The sequence below is a fragment of the Euprymna scolopes genome, chromosome 45 (genome assembly GCF_053919585.1).
Source record: "Euprymna scolopes isolate OS-2025 chromosome 45, ASM5391958v1, whole genome shotgun sequence".
Lineage (NCBI taxonomy): Eukaryota > Metazoa > Mollusca > Cephalopoda > Sepiida > Sepiolidae > Euprymna > Euprymna scolopes.
The window spans coordinates 31,511,344-31,531,832 of record NC_136526.1 but is presented as its reverse complement, the minus strand read 5'-3'; the positions used below and the strand labels follow the sequence as shown (position 1 = coordinate 31,531,832).

The following is a 20,489-nucleotide window of genomic DNA, read 5'->3' as shown; positions in this document are numbered from 1 at the left end:
CGTGTGTTTCGAGTTAACTAACTCTCATCAGCGTGTATATATATATATATATATATATATAATGCTTAAACAAGAAAACACATGAAATAGAAATCTAGGAAAAACTGTTTTAAACAAGGAGATAGCACGGAATATAGGAAAATATAAAAATAAAATAAATAAGAATAAAATGATTAAAAATATTTTTTTAGTAATATCAATTTAAAAGATGGATAAAGTTTTGGTTAAATATCCTTAAGATTACTAGTATCGGAATAGGAAAAATGTTCAAGTAGGAATCGAAATAGTAAAGATAACAACATCGATCCAAACAGATATAGAATTCAGAAGTTTGTTTACAAATAAAATGTATTAAAATAATATCATTCGTTGAAATTTATAATCAAATATTCTTTTTATCTTTTCAGAATCACCATCAATTAATTTGGATATTCATTCTGACGTGGAATTTGACCATGAAAATATTTTATGAATTTGTAAATTTCTCTAGTTCAATTAAAAACCATAATCTTGTGAGTTTTTAAAGTTCAATTTAATGCAAATTAATTGGTAAAACATTTTTTCTCATTTATATATTTAATTCATATTTTTAAGTCTTATTTAATGGAACAATAGCATGAAAAACTGTTGAATGTGCATAATACGTGAGCACTTTAATAATAGTAAACGGTCAAAGAATTCTAAAAATAATTAAAGATATCTTGCTAATGGTGAGAACTGTAATTAGGTACTACTTAAATTAGGTAGTGTTCAAACTCCAAAAATCTTTATCTTTGTATCATTTATGAAGAGTTTAAATCTCATTAAAGTACATAAATAAGTTCTAACTAAAATCTTTAGAAATATACGAAGGCATTTCAATAATCTGCATCAGTTGATGATAATTATTCAAATCCTTACATCTAAGAGGTTATAGTAAGCTATATGTGAACACATTGTGCTAAATATGTCTAACATTTCCACTTTACAATCGAAGTTGGAATCTAATATACAAGATACAATATATTCTGATGCCCACTTTTCTAAGAATAAGAGGAAAGACAAGGAACAAATGCCAAAAGAGCGATGTTTTTCTTGTGATATCTGTGACATTTCTTTTGCAGATAAAATAGAGTTGGTGCATCATGTGCGAACACATACTGGATTAAAACCATATTCTTGCAAAGAATGTGGCACTTCTTTTACAAGAAAACACAGTATGTTGAAGCATATGCATAAGCATACTGGAGATAAACCATATCGGTGTGAAGTGTGTGGTTCTTCTTTTTCACAAAAATCCTATTTGTTGCTGCATGTGAGAACACATACTGGAGAGAAGCCATATTGTTGCCAAGTATGTGATTTTTCTTTTAAAGATAAATCCAATCTGTTGAGGCATATGCGAGTACACACTGGTGAGAAACCTTATTCTTGTGAAATATGTGATTCTTCTTTTTCACAGAAATCTACGATGCTTTCACACATGCGAACTCATACCGGAGAGAAACCATATTCTTGTGAAGTTTGTGGTTCTTTATTTACACAGAAATCTACTTTGCGTGTGCATATGCGAACACATATAGAGGATAAACCATATTCTTGTCAAATATGTGATGCTTCTTTTAAACTAAAGTTCCATATGTCACGCCACATGAAAACACATACTGGAGGGGACTAAAATTCTTGTGAAATTGTTGCTCTTCTTTTTCACAAAAATCAATTGTACTAACACATGTGGAGAAATACATAAGTTCCAGAGATACAAATTATTATACTTATAAATATATCATCCGGTAACAGAATTTTAATCAATGGCAGTAAGACAAACTCTTTTTATATGAAATACTTTGTATAATTGTGCTGTAAAAATCTATGAGCACACATTATTTGCTATAATATTGGGATAAAATTCATTAAGTTGCAAATGGATGAATCGGAAACGGTGAGAAAAATTAATTTGGGAAAAAGATAGAGTTGTATGTTTATCATCAAAGGGAATGCGTAGGAAAAAAAGAAGCCATGCAAATGTAGAAGTGCTGGCTGTACTTTTTCTTAGATCTTATTAGATAACAAACACGTTTGTATCTAACTCTGCCTTTCTTGAAAAAGTTTAATTATTATACGACAATCAACACCAGAGACGCTCATCATGTTATGGCAATAATGAAATAGGCTAGGCAATAAATAGAAATATTGTCGGAATTATCTTTAAAAAGCGTTGTTTTGTGGGGTTTTTTTCGTTTTGTGTTTTAAATCTTTATCAGTGATCAATTTCTTTTACTTTTTTAGATGTTATCTTCATAAAAAAAAACAACGTCATAACATTATTAAAGATGTGTCCAGTTAGAAAGTTGGGCATTAAATATTTTTTTTTAACTGTAAGAAAAATATCAAATTTAGCTTGATAATAAAAAACATTAACATAATGCTGTAAGATTGGATATTCAAGTTCAACATTTTAGCTATACACCTGCAGAAAGTACATAAGTATTTTCAGCCCGTTTAGCAATTTGTGTTATTTTTATGTTGTATGAATAACTACGGTGTGCACCCCAGAAATAAAGGTAGCATTTAGATTATTTACTGTTTATCAGAGACAAACATTAAAAAGGCATATAATGCATAAAGGTACACAATGGAAATAGTCTGAAGAAACGAGTTTTTACATCATTAACGTTCTGATCCCCATCTGGTATCAATTGAAATGAATGGCTCTCATCTTGACGGTTTAAGTCTTGCAATGAAATGTCGACGTTGCTTACAAGCAGTCTTTCCTTGTAAAAGTAACAAATGGGTGACGATGGTCGAAGTGTAATTTGTCTAAAAGACTGCAACAACTACTACAACAACAGTAGAGCGGCCACTCCTTTTTATCTACTCCAACTCTCAGTCAACGAGATTCACGCGTGACTGAAATGTCTATTTAACTTGTAAGGAATAGGCACTCAGGTTCTTTGATTAACGGACCACCGGCTATGTTGGTCACAACTACCAGCACTCCTTTCTTCCCCACCGACCTACCCTCGGCAAGTCAACCAATTCAAAGTTCTCACAATATGCATTATTAATATTTATGTAAAAAATGAGGATATTCACTGAGAACCAAAGGTAAATTACGAACATATGTAGTCAAGATTTGAAAAACAGATGAATCAAAGCAAGATTGTAGATGCATATTTTTTACCAAAATCTTATCAGTGAAACACTTGATGAATTTGTAACTAGATGCCAACAGCTCAGAAATGTGATTTAGTGATGACAAAATAAACAAAAGAATTCTTAAACAAATGCATGTATAGCAATCCAAGGCTTCCAAATAACCTTTAGAAATAAGCTAAATCATACACAGTCGAGACGGTTTGAGGTTAGGTCGCAGCTATGATACAATGGGAAAAGGCATATAGGAATTTAATCCGTTAGTATAATCACAGTTAAGACGGACATCAAAACAATCTGTCAGGACAGTGGAGGTAAGCATCCTCAGAAACCGAAGGACAAGAGTTCAATGCATGGATCTAAATACCATAGGTGAAAAAAAAAACAAGCACCTTGGAAAAAAATGTTTAACACTTTAGGGTATTCAAAGAAAAAAAACAATCTATAAACCAGCTGAATTCGAAAAATCAATTACAAAACAACGCCTAAGAATTTAATTACATATTCTACCCAATTATAATTTCGTCTCTCTAGATAAAGAAAAACTATGCAGATGAAACATACACAACTATGGACATATAGATAACATAAAGAGCTAAATGCAAGCTGAAAATAAACGTTGACACAGATGACCAGGGTAACGAATACTTAGACAATTACAGCAGAGGTTTCCAGACGTCTTAGATTTAATAGGATTTCCAGACTTGTACAAGATCAAATCCGATAGACATACAAAGATTATTGCTAATAATGAAACATGCATAAAGTGTTTTGGATTAATCAATATACCATGCCAGTACAAGTCCAACATTATGCGACAAACAGATTCTAAGTCATAGATTAGTCGTCATAGGACTTAAATCCAGATCTGGAAACTGAGAGAATGTGCTATAACACAGACGTACGATGCATGACGAGTTAAACCAACACTAGACACAACAATCAAGAGTAATCGGATTTTCAGGAAAATTTAACACAATTAGTGACTTTCCAGGGACATGGAAACTTCACATAAAAGAAAATGCGGTACCATGAATCGACACTCACGAAAGTCTTCTGTTAAACGTCTGCTGAAGTTTAACCGGATGGAAAAACAGTGGTGCGATTACTAAAGTTACGGAACACACAGCTTAGGGTTCTATTCTGGGAATAGCAAAAAAAAATGGCAGTTTGCAAGTACGTTTAGACCCCGTAAAACTGAATAAAGCACCCGAGTGATGCTCATACAAGATTCCAACAGTCGAAAAACTAACGCATAAATTTCTATTAAAACTGGTTACCAAATTGGGTGTTGGAGTCTAAAATTGGATCCAGGAGTCTCAGACGAACATTTATGTGAAGGAAGGGATGTAGTATATTCCATCAGTAATAGCTTTCATGAGAGACTACTACATAAGAAACACCAATTCACTGTGCATCTGGTTTAAATGCAGATAACAGCATCGATTATAACATTATATGCTATCAATAAAAGTAATATAAAACTACACCAGTATCTGAAGTTTTTATTCAATTGTATGACCAGAAGCTTTGGATGTATCAATTTTTATGATATCACAGACATAGGAAGAGGGGAATATCAAATTGTCGGCTATTGGTTTTAATCTACAGTGAGAGTAATTTGTTAAGTCAAAGATGGAGTTAAAAAACGATCCGCTTGGTAAGGTGTTTGCTGTGCAAAGGATGTCTTGGTAATTATTGATTATCCATAATTTTCCACACTTTTGTAAATTCTTTCGAAAAATCAGGAGTTCCGCATTTCTGTTATTCAATGTGTTTTCTAGTCATCTCGGTATACCTCTTTTTCAATCCCTTCATGCCCTCCTGTGATCTCTGATGGCTGAAAACATACCATCTGATATATCTCATTATTGTTAATAGCAACTCCTTGGCTTTCACCTGAAAGGTTAGCTTGATACCATTATCGCAAGTTGATACAGCATTCCTGAAACACAGGTTACGAGCCACATAGTTAGGAAATGGCTGAGAAGTTGATCACAAAAGTTTGTGGAAAGGAATGAAACTATATGTGTTGTTACCAGTTGCATCTGCAAAGCTCGAGAAACAAAACTAATTTCTATGGTGCACATTAAATTAGACAAGTCTTCAATGAGTTAAATGTAGAAAAGCACAAAGAATAAACAATGTAAGAAAAAAGTTGTAGCCATTCTAACTAATACTATCTACTTCTGCAAGGTCGAAACTCTCATAAATGACAATAAAATTTGCCACGCATTTTTTTTTTACATAAACTAATGAGTGTAAACTCAGATAAAAGTGTGATGGATAGGTTGTCAGTGGTATTATAAAGCATATGTTTATTAGTTTTTCTGAGTTTTGTATTTTTTCAATTTTGTTGTGTCTTTCATACAGTCTTCTATATTTACAAGTCTTTTTCACCCCTGCATTTTTTTTCACATTGAGTCGGTCAGTATCATCTTTTTTTGTAGAGAGTTTGACATCGTCATCAGTTATTTCCTCTTATTATTAAGATGTCTAAGTTATTCTTTGGTTCAGTATCAATATTAATGAGTATTTTATTAATAATACATCCTAAATATTTATTCTTTTAATTAAATTTCCACTATACACTCATATTTACGAGTTTCCTTTCTTTGCCGACCATTCCTTTCATTTCTGCAGATTCGATGATATACGTTTCTAGATTGCCAAAATATTGTAGGAATTTTGTTCGCAAAGTACCATCATCTACCCTTGGTTGGACTTCAGTTTTCCCTATTTAATCTCCAATAGTGTTTATTTTTAAATTAAGAATTCCATCTGAATCTCCTGCTTTTATATTCTAGTCGTATTTCTGAGATATTCATGTTTTTCATCAATCCGTCCATGTACATGAGGTTATTTCTTCTTTATTCTATCTCTATAAGCTTGTACACGTAGATTTGCAAAGTATTTGAGTTGCATCATGGTTTTGATAAACAATTGTGATGATAAAGAGTCTCGTTGGAAGATGCCTTTTTGTGTTCTTATTTCAGTTCGATGTTGTCCCTCAAATGTAAGTCCCAATCTTCATATCATCATGCCTATTCGATAATTCTTAAGTGTTCAATTATCCCTGCTTCAGGGTTTCTGTCATAGATTTTTATAATCAATCCCTAACTTTGCTTTGTTCTTTTTCCTGCGTATTTCCTAATTAATGACATTTTAATCTGTGCATAAAGGGTCGTACATTCCTCTTTTTACTTGAAGACCTCTTTGTGTTCCATAAGAAGTAGTCCACAATTGTGCCGTTAATATTTTCCACGTGGTTGGTAAACAGGTTATTGGTGTGTGGTTAGAAGCAAGAAAAGACAAGTCTCACCATGGGTGCTCAGCAAGTGAGTTCAGGCGAAGAAAAGGAAGAACAAACATGGCGGCCAGCATTTTTATTTCGTCCGTTCTCGCGTAATCTCGTGTGTGCGTGAAGATGGAAACTATAAAACGATGTTCACTTCTCGCTGCTGGGAGATTTATTCCAGATCAGGCAGGAGAGAAGGCAACGAGAGTAGAGACAGAGGACTGTAGCGATAATCTTTCTTGAACATTCCGTTTGTGTATTTGAGGTGAGCCCCTTTCCATTATGCTTCAAGTTTATTATTATTATTATTTATTATTATTATTATTATTATTGCAGATGGTTAAATCCTCCTAAAACAAAAATAAGATTACTCTACTATTTGACGATTCTGAATATCTGGTAAAAAAAAGAGTTTAACTCAAAAACAATTACTCGTTCTTCTTAACAAAAGAAAAAAAACTTGAGTAATGTTTAGCTGTAATATATTCTTAAAATATTTTACTCTTAAAAAAATGGTCTACTGATCTAGCAAGATGCAAGCTACAGATGCAGAAATGCAAATTCAGAGGTTAGTGTGAGAAGGAAGACAAAGTAACTTATGTTACTTATGACCTCTCTCAGATTGTTCAGGAACCCACCTGTGTGCCTGACATTGACATTGCGAGTCTCCTCTGTTCAGTTTCCATTTTGAATCTTCCAATCACTCTGTTGTATCAAGATAAAAATGAAATGTAATAAGTCGATAAACTATGGTCGACTGGGATAGCTTCCGTACATTTATATCAGATTTACCTTGGCGTTCCATGTATAAAAAGGATGTGTCCTCTATAGTATCAGATCTGACAAAATGGTTAATTGGAGATATAGACCGTTTCATACCCTCGAAAAAGTTCCAGCTAAAACTTAACAGCCAACTATGGTTCTCTCCAGAATGTGCTGCTGCCATTACACACAGAAATAACTTTTTCCATTGCTGTCAACATAATAGATGTATTGAGACTAAAGCCACTTTCAGGACTGCCAGCAACCATTGTAAGAAAGTAATAAAGAACGCAAGAGAATGATGCTCAGTCCATCAAGTCAAAAGTAGCTGAGCAGCGGCTTGGTTCCCACCAGTTTTGGCAAATAACAAACTGAATCCTGAACAGAAGTGTGTGCTTTATACCAACTATTTTCAATGGACCTGAGGTAATCTCGTCAGCATCAGACAAAGCCAAGCTCTTTGACAAGAACTTTGCAGCTAATTCTACCCTATGCGACGAAGGCCATCAACTAATTCTAGCCTTTGCAACCAAGGTTGCCACCCCCCAATATTTCCTCATGCACCAGAAAACGCACTATGTGATATACATATATCTGTACGTGATGTTGCCAAGCTAATCAAAAACCTTGATTCCAGTAAAGCAACCAGCTCTGACGGTATTCCAACTATAGTACTAAGATAACTTCAACCAGAACTAGCGTCCATACTTACAAAACTGTTTAAATGTTGTCTTAAGGAGAATTGCTACCCATCACTCTGGAAAATCTCATCAGTATGCCCTGTATTTAAGAATTCAACTGATAGCTCATCTTCCTCTCAGTACAGACCAATAAGTCTCCTGTGTGTCATGAGTAAGTTGCTGGAATCTGTGTTAAATAGAGAAGTAATCAACAATCCCAGCAAAAATAACCTTCTTAGTGACACACAATATGGTTTCCGTTCTGCTAGATCTACAGCAGATGTGCTTACAGTTATATCTCAAAGGATTAGCGAATCTCTCGACAGAGGTTACCTTTCTAGGGCAATTGCTCTTAACATATCAAAGACCTTTGATAGGGTATGCCATAAAGGTTTACTTCACAAGATCTTCAGCTATGGCATAGCTAGAAATGTCTTCTCAATTATTAAATCATTTCTCTTTGATAGGTTCATAACTGTAGTAGGTGATGGGCAAAAATCAGAAGCTCACAGTATTAATGCTGGAGTCTCTCAGGGGTCCATCCTGGGCCCAACTCTTTTCCTGATCTACATTAATGATCTTCAAAATCACATCCTTACATCATTCATAGACATTTATGTGGATGACACTACTATCTATGGTAGCACATCTAAGGCCATAAATGACCAACTTCTCTCCGATTCTCTCTCCTCTGATCTTGAGCACATGGTACAATTGGGAGAGGAGTGGCTGGTTACTTTTAATGCATTTAAAACCAAGCTTTTATCTTTACATCATCAACGCTCTGATCCCCATCTGGCATCAATTAAAATGAATGGCTCTCGTCTAGGGGAGACCTCATGTTTTGACAAGCGTCTGGGCTTCACCTTTACTCCTGATCTGAAATGGAACACATACATCAAATCTGTTGTCAAGGCTGCTGGAAAAATGGTGGGATCCTTCTATCGATCCAGTAGATATCTCACTGCTGATGCAATTCTCTATCTATATAAGAGCCAGGTACATCCAAGAATGGAATACTGTTGCCACATCTGGGCAGGAGCTGCTAGAAAAAATTGCCCTACCTTGATAGAGTTCAAAATAGACTTCATAGCCTCGTAGATGTCCTATTTTCTTCCCTGCAACCTCTATCTATTTTATCTATTTTACAGAAGAGATGTTGCGAGTTTGTCGCTACTTTATCGTTATTTTCATGGCAAGTGCTTTACTGAGCTTCAATCTATGGTTTCCCCCCTCGCCAAACTTTCACAAGAAACAGTTGTCTAGCTGAAAACATTTTCAATAATTCCCCCCACTCTTTATCTGTGCCTAAACCTAAACACAGATTGTATGAAAAAAGCTTCTTTCTTAGAAGTGCACGCCTGTGGAACTGTCTTCCGTTTTCATGTTTTCCAGCTGACTGCAATCTGATTGTCTTTAAGTCCAACATAAACAAGTTCTTGATGAGCCGTTCCACTTAAGTTAACAAATTTACCGAATTTTCACTACTAATGATTACTATATTGTTCAATTGACTACTGTACTCGAGTGGCCTCTGAACCTTGAAAATAAAAAACTGACCATATCATTACCAGAATTACAAAAACATATCTATGACAATGACAGAAACTCTAGAAAGCGATCTTCCGTCAGTATTGGAATGGAACCGTGAACGAATGGTAACATTTAATGCTGCTAGAACTAAGGTTGTGTCCTTTAACAGCTACTTAAAACATTTTACCTCATGGATTGCCAAAACAAATAATACCCTAAGCAAGTGATTATCCTTCAAACTTCTTGGTTTAACATTCAAAGGCAACATGAATTAGAACAAATACATTAACGACATTGCCAAGGCTGCTGCAAAGAATGTGGACTCCTCTCATACTAGAAAATTCCTTACAATAATTAATATTCTAAAGCCACAATTCCCTCAGGCATTGTATATTGTGAACATATCTGGGCTGGTGCATCTACTCTTTGTCTCTCACTCTTAGTTCAAAAGTGTCTCAAATCTAATAGGTCCCCAACGATCAGCCAAGCTATAATCTCTGTCCCACATCACCTTAATGCACCAGCCGATTTTACAAGTACATTAATGGAATGTTCTGAATTCATACTACTTGTGCATTCTCAACGTATATACCCCAAACTAACCCGAAAAGCAGCAAAATCCCACGCCTTCACTGTTGAGGTTAGTAGATACGAAAAGCTTTCTTCTTTGATAATGTCTTTCATTGAACTGCTAGACTTTATAATTTTATCCTGTGACTGTAATAAACTGAAGGAGTTTAAATGTAATGCTTAATGTTTCCAAATATGATCACAAATCTTAGTCATTTTATGCTGAAATATGCATTGTTTGGTATGTAAAAGAGTTAAAAAAGGAGATATATCTCAGTTTTTCTTTTCAGTAAAAATGTGTTTATTGAAAAATTTCATAAAGTTTACAGAAATATTATTTCAAATTTAATAATTTAAAGTAAATTTAATGTTGAAAATGAGATAGTACACATATTACATAGATTTATATTTTCTTATGTTTTTGCTGGGGAAGATACATTTTACAAGATGTTTGACATTCACCTGATATCTCAGAAACTCCAATCTTTTAAAAGTTTCATCAGTGCCTTTGGGTGCATTTTTAATGTTTTTCTTGCACTTGGTTTACTGTATTTATTCAACACGAAGATGTTAAATATCATAAGTTTGCCTGTGTATCTGCACTTTTTATGAGCCAAGTTGCTGCTGCAATGAGGCAGATATTCCAATTTTTTATATCATAAATAAAACTGGTTTTCTTTCATATTCTCCTAATCTGACATGTGTTGAGATAAGGATCTTCCTTAACATTTCATTTTTTTTAATTTCAATTAGTTTTAAGAGATCAAAGTTCTTCAGATTCTTTGAGATTGAGACATGATTTTGATTTAAATTTCCATGAATGATGGAGATTTTCCTAAGTATACAATCACTTTGGTATTTTGTATTCTTCTTCATCTAAGCTTTGTTTAAGTGAGCATCTGTTTTCAATTTTCTGATCAGTTTGTTCAAGCTGAGTATGACATGACCGTCTCCAAGAGCGGTAGGGCTCCCCATTGAGGGGTAGGTTGAGATGGCCGAAACACTGGAGAATGCCAGGCAGATATGCTTGTTTTATTTGTTAAGTATTATTGTATGCCTGGGCAACGGCATCCAACCTTGCTGAGAATCATGAATTTTATTATTTTTATGAAACCGACATATGTTATTGCTTGATAGAAAACTAGCAATGTATGTCACCTTAATGGTAATGGAAATTGAGGTTATGAGCTTAACCTTTTGGGGGCCTGAAAAATTGGCAGATTGCAGGCACACACGCAGGGAATCGGGGATTCCCCCTTAGATGACGTACTTACTGGTAATTGGCCTAGGCAGTAGCTAGACCTACCCTTGACCTGACTACATAAGCAGATACCCATGCAAAGATCTGCAGTTGGCACACATTTGAAGCTGAGATTTGAGCAAATCTAATACTAATTGAAGAATCATCACCACTCCTCTTTTCCCGAGCATCACCACCACACAACCAAGAGTAATTAAATTTAATTGGGACTCAGTAGTGTTTTGTCAAAATCAACATGTGAACAATTGTATATAAGTTATATTTTGTATACCTAACTTGAATTAACCAGTAGAATAGGTATATCTGAGTCTGTCTTTCTGTTGCGTGCATGAAAATTGATTCATTTCCAGTATGATAGACCGATGAAGCAGCGACCTACTAACCTGAAGGTTAAGTGATCCTGACCAGATCGACTGAGTCCCCTACAAAGAAAGAGCACAGGTCACATTGGGGTCCATGACCAAGGTTTGACTCATATGTGATAAAGGAGATCCTTATTAGGGGATCAATGACGGTTCACAGAGAATATGGCATCCTACTGGATTCCTGACATTCATGCACAAGCTTATATATGCTAATTTTTTAAAGATACTGCACTAGTTTGCATTTTTTTGCATTTGGTTCACCAGGTATATTTGCCGATTAGTTTTTGAAATTCATATTAATGAGTACAGTTGCTCCTATAATTACTGGAATAATTGAGATGTTCCTAATATTCCAGTTTCTTTTCATGTTGTACATATGACGTTGGTATTTGGTTATCTTTTAATGTCATACATATGACCTTAGTATTTTGTTATTTTTTCATATCATACATATAACCTTGGTATTTTGTTATCTTTTCATGTCATGCATATGACGTTGGTATTTTATCTTTTCATGTCATAGATATGACCTTGGTATTTTGTTATGTTTTATGTCATACATATGACGTTGGTATTTTGTTATCTTTTCATGTCATACATATGACGTTGATATTTTATCTTTTCATGTCACATATGACGTAGGTATTTTTTATCATTTTATATACATATGACATTGGTATTTTGTAATCTTTTCATGTCATACATATGACGTTGGTATTTTGTTATCTTTTCATGTCATACATATGACGTTGGTATTTTGTTATCTTTTCATGTCATACATATGACCTTAGTATTTTATTATCTTATCATGTCATACATATGACGTTGGTATTTTGTAATCTTTTCATGTCATACATATGACGTTGGTATTTTGTAATCTTTTCATGTCATACATATGACCTTAGTATTTTAATATGACCTTAGTATTTTATTATCTTTTGTGATCTTTTCATGTCGTACATAAAATCTTGGTATTTCATTACCTTTTTCCTCTCAGCTGTTTAACCCAGCATCATTGGAGACACAAACTGCAAAGATTTCCTCTTTCTCCTTTTTATTTCATATCAATATGTCAGGTTTAATAGTTCTGTATTCAAGTTATGTAGCTGTTAAGAATTGTATCATCACAGTGAATAGTGTATGACATTTTAAACTGTTGTTTCTGGCCTATGTTCCCAGGACTTGCTGCCCTATTCAATAATTAATTTTTTACAGATTATGTGGAGATATTTACACACTCCATTGTGATGAATCGTGTAGTAGCCATCTTCCAGCAGAACTTTACAAGTGGTTTTGAATCTCTATTTCTGTGTGAAAGAACCGGTAAATTTCTACTGCTGAGATCACTTTTTATAAAGCACTGTTCATAAGCTTTAATCTTGATCAGCCATTATAATCGTATCCTCATCACAGTGAAACGATCCTCTTTTAGCTAATCTGTAGAGCTTTCAAATATCTTCTTTTTATCTTATTTTACTTCATTCGAAATTCTCAGATATAAATAGGCCCCAATTCTTGTGGACAACACTTGATCTCTATATGAGATTCATAGATATTCGAATGTTCCATTAAAGTTCTCTTTATAGTTTAAACACTGGCGATAGAAGTTTAAAATATAAATTTTCTCTCTGCAATCGACCATTTAAATATGTTATAGTATACATAAATGGTGGTTTCTTGGTTTTACTGGATTCCAGAATAAGAGATTATTTAGTCTGGTGAATTATTCAGCTTTGTATCATCACTTGGGGAGTGAGCACGATTACTTGTAAAAGCGTGATTTAGTAATAACAATATCTTATTTAAATTGTGAACGTGATTTAGTAATAACGATATCTTATTTAAATTGGGAATGTGATTTTGAATATTTGATCAGGGTTTACTTATCGGAAAAATATCTACATGCCAGATTGTCCTAACAAACCCCTGTATAATGTGACCTTAGACACCCAAGAGTAGTGGCTAGTATGTATTCATATTCTCTCCAAAAGAGAAATGTGTACTCTCATATGTCGATTTAAATGTCCTTTCCCAGTAAATGATTTACTACACATTTCACATGAATATGGTTTTTCTCCACTGTGTATTCGCATATGATTTCTCAATTGTCATTTCTGTGTAAAGGAAGCCAAACAAACTTCACAAGAAAATGGTTTATCTCCAGTGTGGATTCTCATATGATACGTTAAGGAGGTTTTATGCGTAAAAGAACTCTGACACACTTCACAAGAAAATGGCTTCTCTCCAGTGTGGATTCGGATATGTTGATTTAATGAGCTAGTTTCTGTAAACGATTTATAACATACTTCACATGTGTATGGCTTCTCTCCACTGTGTTTTCTCATATGTTTTGTCAAGTTTGATTTTTTTATAAACCAATTCTCACACACTTCACAAGAATATGTGTTTTCTCCCGTGTGTTTTCTCATGTGTGTTGTCAAGCCATACTCCTGCGTAAAACAATTTCCACATATTTCACATGTATATGGTTTTTCTCCACTGTGGGTTCGTATATGTCGTCTTAAATGGTATATTGTGGAAAATGATCGATGGCATATTTCACAAGAATATGGTTTCTCTCCAGTGTGTGTTAGAATATGTTGATTTAACTGCCCGCTATTAGAAAATGATTTATCACACACTTCACAAGAATATGGTTTCTCTCCAGTATGTGTTCGAAAATGCCTTTTCAAAGCTGATCTCGTTGTAAAACAATTGTCACACACATCACAAGAATATGGCTTTTCTCCAGTGTGAACACGCATGTGAACTTGCAATGTAGACTTTTCTCGAAAACATCTTCCACATATTTCACAAACGTATGGTTTTTCTCCACTGTGTATTCGCATGTGATAGTTTAGGTGTGACTTCTGTACAAAACAAGCCTTACATACTTTACAAGAATAGCGTTTCTCTCCAGTGTGTGTTCGAATATGATTTTTTAAATTATCTTTTCTTGCAAATGATTTACTACATATTTCACAAGCATAACCTTTTTCTTTTGTGTCGGTTTGTGTTTGTTTCTTTGAATTAACTTCTTGCTCTATTGTTGACATTTTTGTGTAATGTGAGTTTCTTCTCGTGAAAAGGCAGACTTCTCAAAATCAATATGTATATATATTCTAGCAAGAAAATATAAAGTTGACGTTAAAAGTTTAATGCATATTTGTGAAAAAAACATACATTAGTTATTTATTTATTTCTATATTCATATGTATTGCAATATTTCAACATCTACAAATAAAGATGTCTATCCTTAAGTACCGTTTAAAATTGAATTATTTACCTTTTTCAAACCAGAAATTTCTGAATATTTCATTCATCAATGTTGTCTACATTTCTGTTCTTTTAACATGGGTTTAAACATTTATAAAAAATGTCTTTTTCCAACTTGATTATCTGTAAATAAAAGAAAAAAAACATGCAGTTTTAAAATATTGTGTAGGATTTCGAAATTCTTAAAATGTAAATGCAAGAGAAAAGCCAAAGAAGCAATTATAAAATATCAAGACTAGATTCTGAAATGGCGACGTTATTTGATTCATCGTTCTACTAACTCATAGAATGATGCGTTCTGTTTTATTATATTTATAATCAAAGATTCATATATATATATATATATATATATATCTTCTATATAATCAAGTTGTATTTTCTATCTATTTGTTCCATAACCAGTCAGATTTTAAAGATGATAATATATACTCCACCAGACAAAGGTAATTAAACACCGTCTTTTCATGAGTGTATGTTATTTTGAAAAAATAGGTTATGGTTGTTGATTTGTGGGAGAGTCTGGCATATGAATTAACTAGTTATTTGAACAATGATTGTGGCATCTTGTCTTTAGTAAATCAAGGAAGATACTAGAATATTTATCTATCTATATATATATATGTAGTAATTTATAAAATATATATGGCGATTAAGCTACACTGAATATTCTGCGTTTAATCCACTACCGGATTTGTCAGGCTTATGCACGAATTCTGTGGTTGCTTCTTGTTTTTATATACGTTGAGGATTTCTAGTTAGCCAATCAGCTTTCTAGTATCCACCGTGCCCCTTCCTATCAGTCAATGGGCATGCATTTTATCGAACAAAGGATCTGTTTTAGAACTAGGTTAGTGGTTTACGGTAGATCTTTCCCTTCCTTTATATATATATATATATATATATATATATATATAAATATACCTATGTGTACACACATACATGCACATATATATGTACATATATGTGTGATCGTTTATGTATATTCATGTTTATTTAATTTATTTATTTTTTTTGTTTTCCATTGTTATTGTTAGTTTTAAAGCTATTTTGTATCGCTATCCTAGAGTAAGTTTTATTTTGTGAACAAAGTTGTTTTCTATTTCTCGTCTACAGTTAAATAGATTTTGAGGTTCTTTAAAGTACAGGATAGCAAATTTTTCATGGAGGCATAATTTACATGGGTCGTCTAAATGTCTGCACCTGGTAGCTTGTCTCATTATTTTCCATTCGACTACAGGCAAGTGTCCGCTTTCTTTGAGTTCCCAGTATTTATTCGCTAGTGTTGTTTTTAGACATATATATATTAGTGTTGTTTTTATACATAGATTACTGGAACCATATCCTATGGTCAGATAAGACGAAATTTAATTTGTTTTGTTCTGATGGTCTTAAGCATGTGTGGCAGCGACCAGGAAATATACTTAAATATTTGAAGAAATGTAAGGGGTGTGTGTCATTATCGAGGATGTCAATGGATTGAAAAGGACATAAAGACAGATCAGCTTCTATAAAAATGGTGTCTTTATTTACATCTGCCAAACATGAGTACACCGATAAGAGGCCCTAACTCCAGCCAGTGAAAACTCTTGTTCAGTCCCTCATGCAACATCTTCCCTTTTCTCAATAATAAAAACAGAAGATAAAGACAGACAAAAAAAAACACAACAAAAAGTCTGATAAGAATTAAAACAGTCTACAAAACACAGTGATCTAGGCATTCCTTGGGCTGACTACCCTCCTACCTAACAGGGATTATTCTGCCCTTTCACTTATGTTGTGAAATCCTTGAATCTCACAGGATCTCTTTTTATTCTTCCTGACCGTGTTGTCCGCAACCTTTCCGGACTTGGTTTTGTTGCGGATGGAGTCGTGCTGAGGTTTTCTCTTATTTCACCTTCATATTGAGGTGGTTCTGAGTTACATATCTCTTCTGTACTCTGCCCTGTATTCTTGGGTAACTCGCTCTGCACTTCATATGGCTGGTGTATTCCTGATGTGAGTGGGAGTGTCTCTGCAGTTTTCTCAAATCTACTCTATTCCGTCGATATAAGTCCCCATCCACTTTTACATGGTATGATCGCTCATCCAGTCTCCTCCATATAACAGCTTTCCTCCACTCTTTTGGACCATTTATGTGTGGTTTCATCTGTACTACATCTCCAGGATACAATGGTTTAAGTGGTTTTACTTTGTGGTTGGAAGAATGTTCTTGCCTCCTGCGGTCTTGCTTCACTGATTTTCTCAGATTTTTGGGCAATTCTGGCTTGAGTAAATCCTCCCTGGTTGGGAGAAGTGTTTTTGTTCTCCTTGACATCAGCTTCTGAGCTGGTGATAAGAGACCTTTGGCTGGCGTATTCCTGTGATCCAACATTGCTAGGTATGGATCAGCCTTATCGTCCATCGCTTTCCGGAAAAGGTTCTTTGCCATCTTTACCGCAGATTCCACTTTGCCATTTGCCTTGCTATTGTATGGACTGACAGGTGTATGTGTAAAACACCACTTTTTTGCAAAGGTAGAAAATTCCTGGCTACTAAACTGAGGCCCATTATCAGTTACGACCTGATCTGGTATTCTATGTCGTGCAAAATGGTGTTTAAGTTTAGTTATCACATAGATAGTGATAACTAAACTAATAGTCTCTATCTGCAAACTTAAAGAGATCTACTCCCACTTTCGCCCAGGGTCTGTCAGGAACTTCATATTCCATTAATGGTTCTGCCAGGTTGGCCACTTCATATTTTCTACATGTGGGGCACTTTGACACATAGTCTTTGATGTCACTGTTCATATTTGGCCAATACAAGCATTCTCTTGCTCTTCTGCAACATCCTTCTACTCCCAGGTGTATGGAATGCAGCTTTTCTTTCAACACCGCCTGCTGTGTCAGTGGAACTACTACCCGGTTTCCTCTGAAAATTAAACCATCTTGCACCGTCATTTCATTCCGCATGTTAAAATATGGTCTCACCTCTGGGTCAAGATGTATTTTTTCTTCTGGCCATCCTTCTAGAATTACTTACTGTAACTGCTGCATGCTTCTGTCTTCCTTTGTGGCTGAGCGCAGTTCAAGCAGCCTTCTCTCTGTTGCAGGAATATATTCTGCTTCCTTGACATCATCTTCATCGTCCATATCTTCACTGCTCAATACATAAATGTATGCTCTTGATAGCGTGTCTGCAAGGAACATTTTCTTAACTGGATGGTACAGAAGTGTAGCATCGTAAGCCTGTAGTCGCATCAGCATGTTTTGAAGTCGTTTTGGGCATTTCATCACCAATTCTTTTTTCATAATCGCCTCCAGTGGCTTATGATCGGTTAGCACTGTTATCTGTCGACCAAACGTATATTGATGAAACCGTTCACATGCGTAGACTACTGCTAGTAGTTCCTTTTCAATCTGTGCATACTGAGTTTCTGTGTCGGTCAGTGCATCCCGCGATCACGACATCTCTGCAACAGTTTCCTGAGTTTACGGTCATGATCAATTGTTGCTTCTTCCATCGTTTTACCCTTCCCAATCACCAGAAGATCATCCGCTTTGTTAACCACCCCCTCCAAATCGGACACATTGTTAAAAAGGGTCTTTTGAAATATCTCTGGAGCTGGAGAAATACCGAAAGGTAAAACCTTCCACCGGAACCTACTGTATGGTGTAGCAAATGTTGTTAAGCGACTGCTGACTTCGTCTAATTTTACATGCCAGAATCCATCTCGTAGATCCAGAGTAGAAAATACCTTGCTGTCAGCCAGTTCTGGTAGTAAATCGTCCAGTGTAGGTAACTGAAAATGGTATTCTCCGTATTGCTGCAACATTTGGTGTTACTCCTGGATCAACCTGCAAATGTACCTCTCCTGGTAATTGACCCAATTCTTCCTTGAATACATCTCTGAAATCTTTGATAATGCTGTCCGAGTACTGGGTGCTGGATTCATTCATTTGGGGAACTTTGGCGACCATTTTGAATTTGTCGTTATTGATTGTGACGAGTTCCATTTTCTGGATTGCATTTGCTCCCAGTAAGGGATGGAAATCCTCTTTCACAATGACAAACTTAACTGCATATTTCTGTCCAGTTTTGGGGTTTATCATTTTAACTCGACACTCTCCTAACGGCTTCACTTCTGCTCCATTCCACATGACAAGGGTCTTATTTGAATGTTCCAGTGTTTTTCCAATCACGTGTTTCACATTCAATATGTTCACAGACGCTCCACTATCGAGCTGAAAAGCAATTGGTTTTCCTTTCACCATCATTTCCGCCTTTATCACCTCTTGACTCACAGCATTCACCTTTTCCTTAATCGTTATGTTGTCTACCTGTCCATAGTCTGAACTACTACTGTCGTTTTCCTGGTCCTCATATTAGGTTTTGACAGCCTGCACCTTCCTTTTCCTTGATACTTTGCATTTCGCGGCAAAGTGGTTTTTCCCATTACATTGATAACAGGTCTTGCCAAATGCAGGACATAACTCTTTTCTCTGTCCATGCCGCAGTGTACACGCCCAGCAATCTCTGTCAGTTTGTGCCGATGTCTTTCTCCTCGGTTTAAAATCAACCTTATTCACTCCTTCAGGCCTTAGGATTCTGGACTGGACCGTGGCATTTTCAGACAGCTTACAAATGTCAATACATTTTTGTAAGTCTGTCTTATTTTCAATAATTCAGCTTGTGTCTGGGGGTTGTGTATTCCCAGCACTACCTGATCTCTGAGTACTGATGAAACGCAATTGTCACAAAAATTGCACGTTTTTACTAACGTCCGAAGTGCCATAATAAAGGATTCCACAGTCTCTGATCCTCCTTGCTTTCTAGAATGAAATACGTAACGCTCGTAGGTTTCATTCGTTTCCCCTATAGCGTATTTATCGAATGCCTGAATAATTTCGGTGGGTGTTCTTTCATCCTCAGGTGTTAGAAATTGAAATCCGTAGTAAACTTTCAATGTGTCATCTCCCAACGTGTGAAGCAAAAGTGCCGTTTGATATTGTAATGACTGTCTCGTCAAACACGTAATAATGGCGTAGTTATGTCATTTCAGTTTAAACAACTTCCAGTTCGCCGATAAATTATCTTCCATACATAAGGGCGCAGGTGGTCTTATGCCAGCCACTGGTCTGTTTGTTTCTTCCATGCTTCCTTCCGACATTTTTTTTTCTCCACGTGACGTACGTACGAATTACAATTTTAAACAAGAACAATAAAGTTACTTATCTGTTTCTGCAAATAACTTTCCGCTTCTTATCCTTTTGTACATCTTACTTAGACATATCTTTATCCCACTCGCGGCCACCATGTGTCATTATCGAGGATGTCAATAGATTGAATAAGACATAACGACAGATCAGCTTCTATAAAAATGGCATCTTTATTTACATCTGACAAACATGAGTACACCGGTAAGGGGCCGTAACTCCAGCCGGTGAAAACTCTTGTTCAGTCCCTCATGCAACAGGGTGTACTCACTTTTTTGATACACTGTATATATATATATGTGTGTGTGTATGTAGAGAGAGAGAATTCTCTTGATTATCTCCTCTATTGCATACTACATCAGGTTATTACTATAAATGTTAATTGCTCCTCGAAATTCCATCAAATTCAATCTT

The 20,489-nt window shown here is 35.1% G+C and overlaps 2 long non-coding RNA genes across 2 annotated transcripts in view; one reads left to right on the top strand and one right to left on the bottom strand.

Moving 5' to 3' along the window:
- LOC145269359 (uncharacterized) overlaps positions 1–4,622 on the top strand; it is a 31,016-nt gene extending 26,394 nt beyond the window's left edge. Inside the window, exon 2 of the long non-coding RNA XR_013865005.1 lies at positions 408–4,622. This is a non-coding gene — a long non-coding RNA (uncharacterized LOC145269359). The remainder of the gene's footprint in view (positions 1–407) is intronic.
- The window catches only part of LOC145269360 (uncharacterized), a 96,752-nt gene that overhangs the window by 56,219 nt on the left and 20,044 nt on the right, over positions 1–20,489 (bottom strand). Inside the window, exon 2 of the long non-coding RNA XR_013865006.1 lies at positions 14,891–15,003. This is a non-coding gene — a long non-coding RNA (uncharacterized LOC145269360). The remainder of the gene's footprint in view (positions 1–14,890; positions 15,004–20,489) is intronic.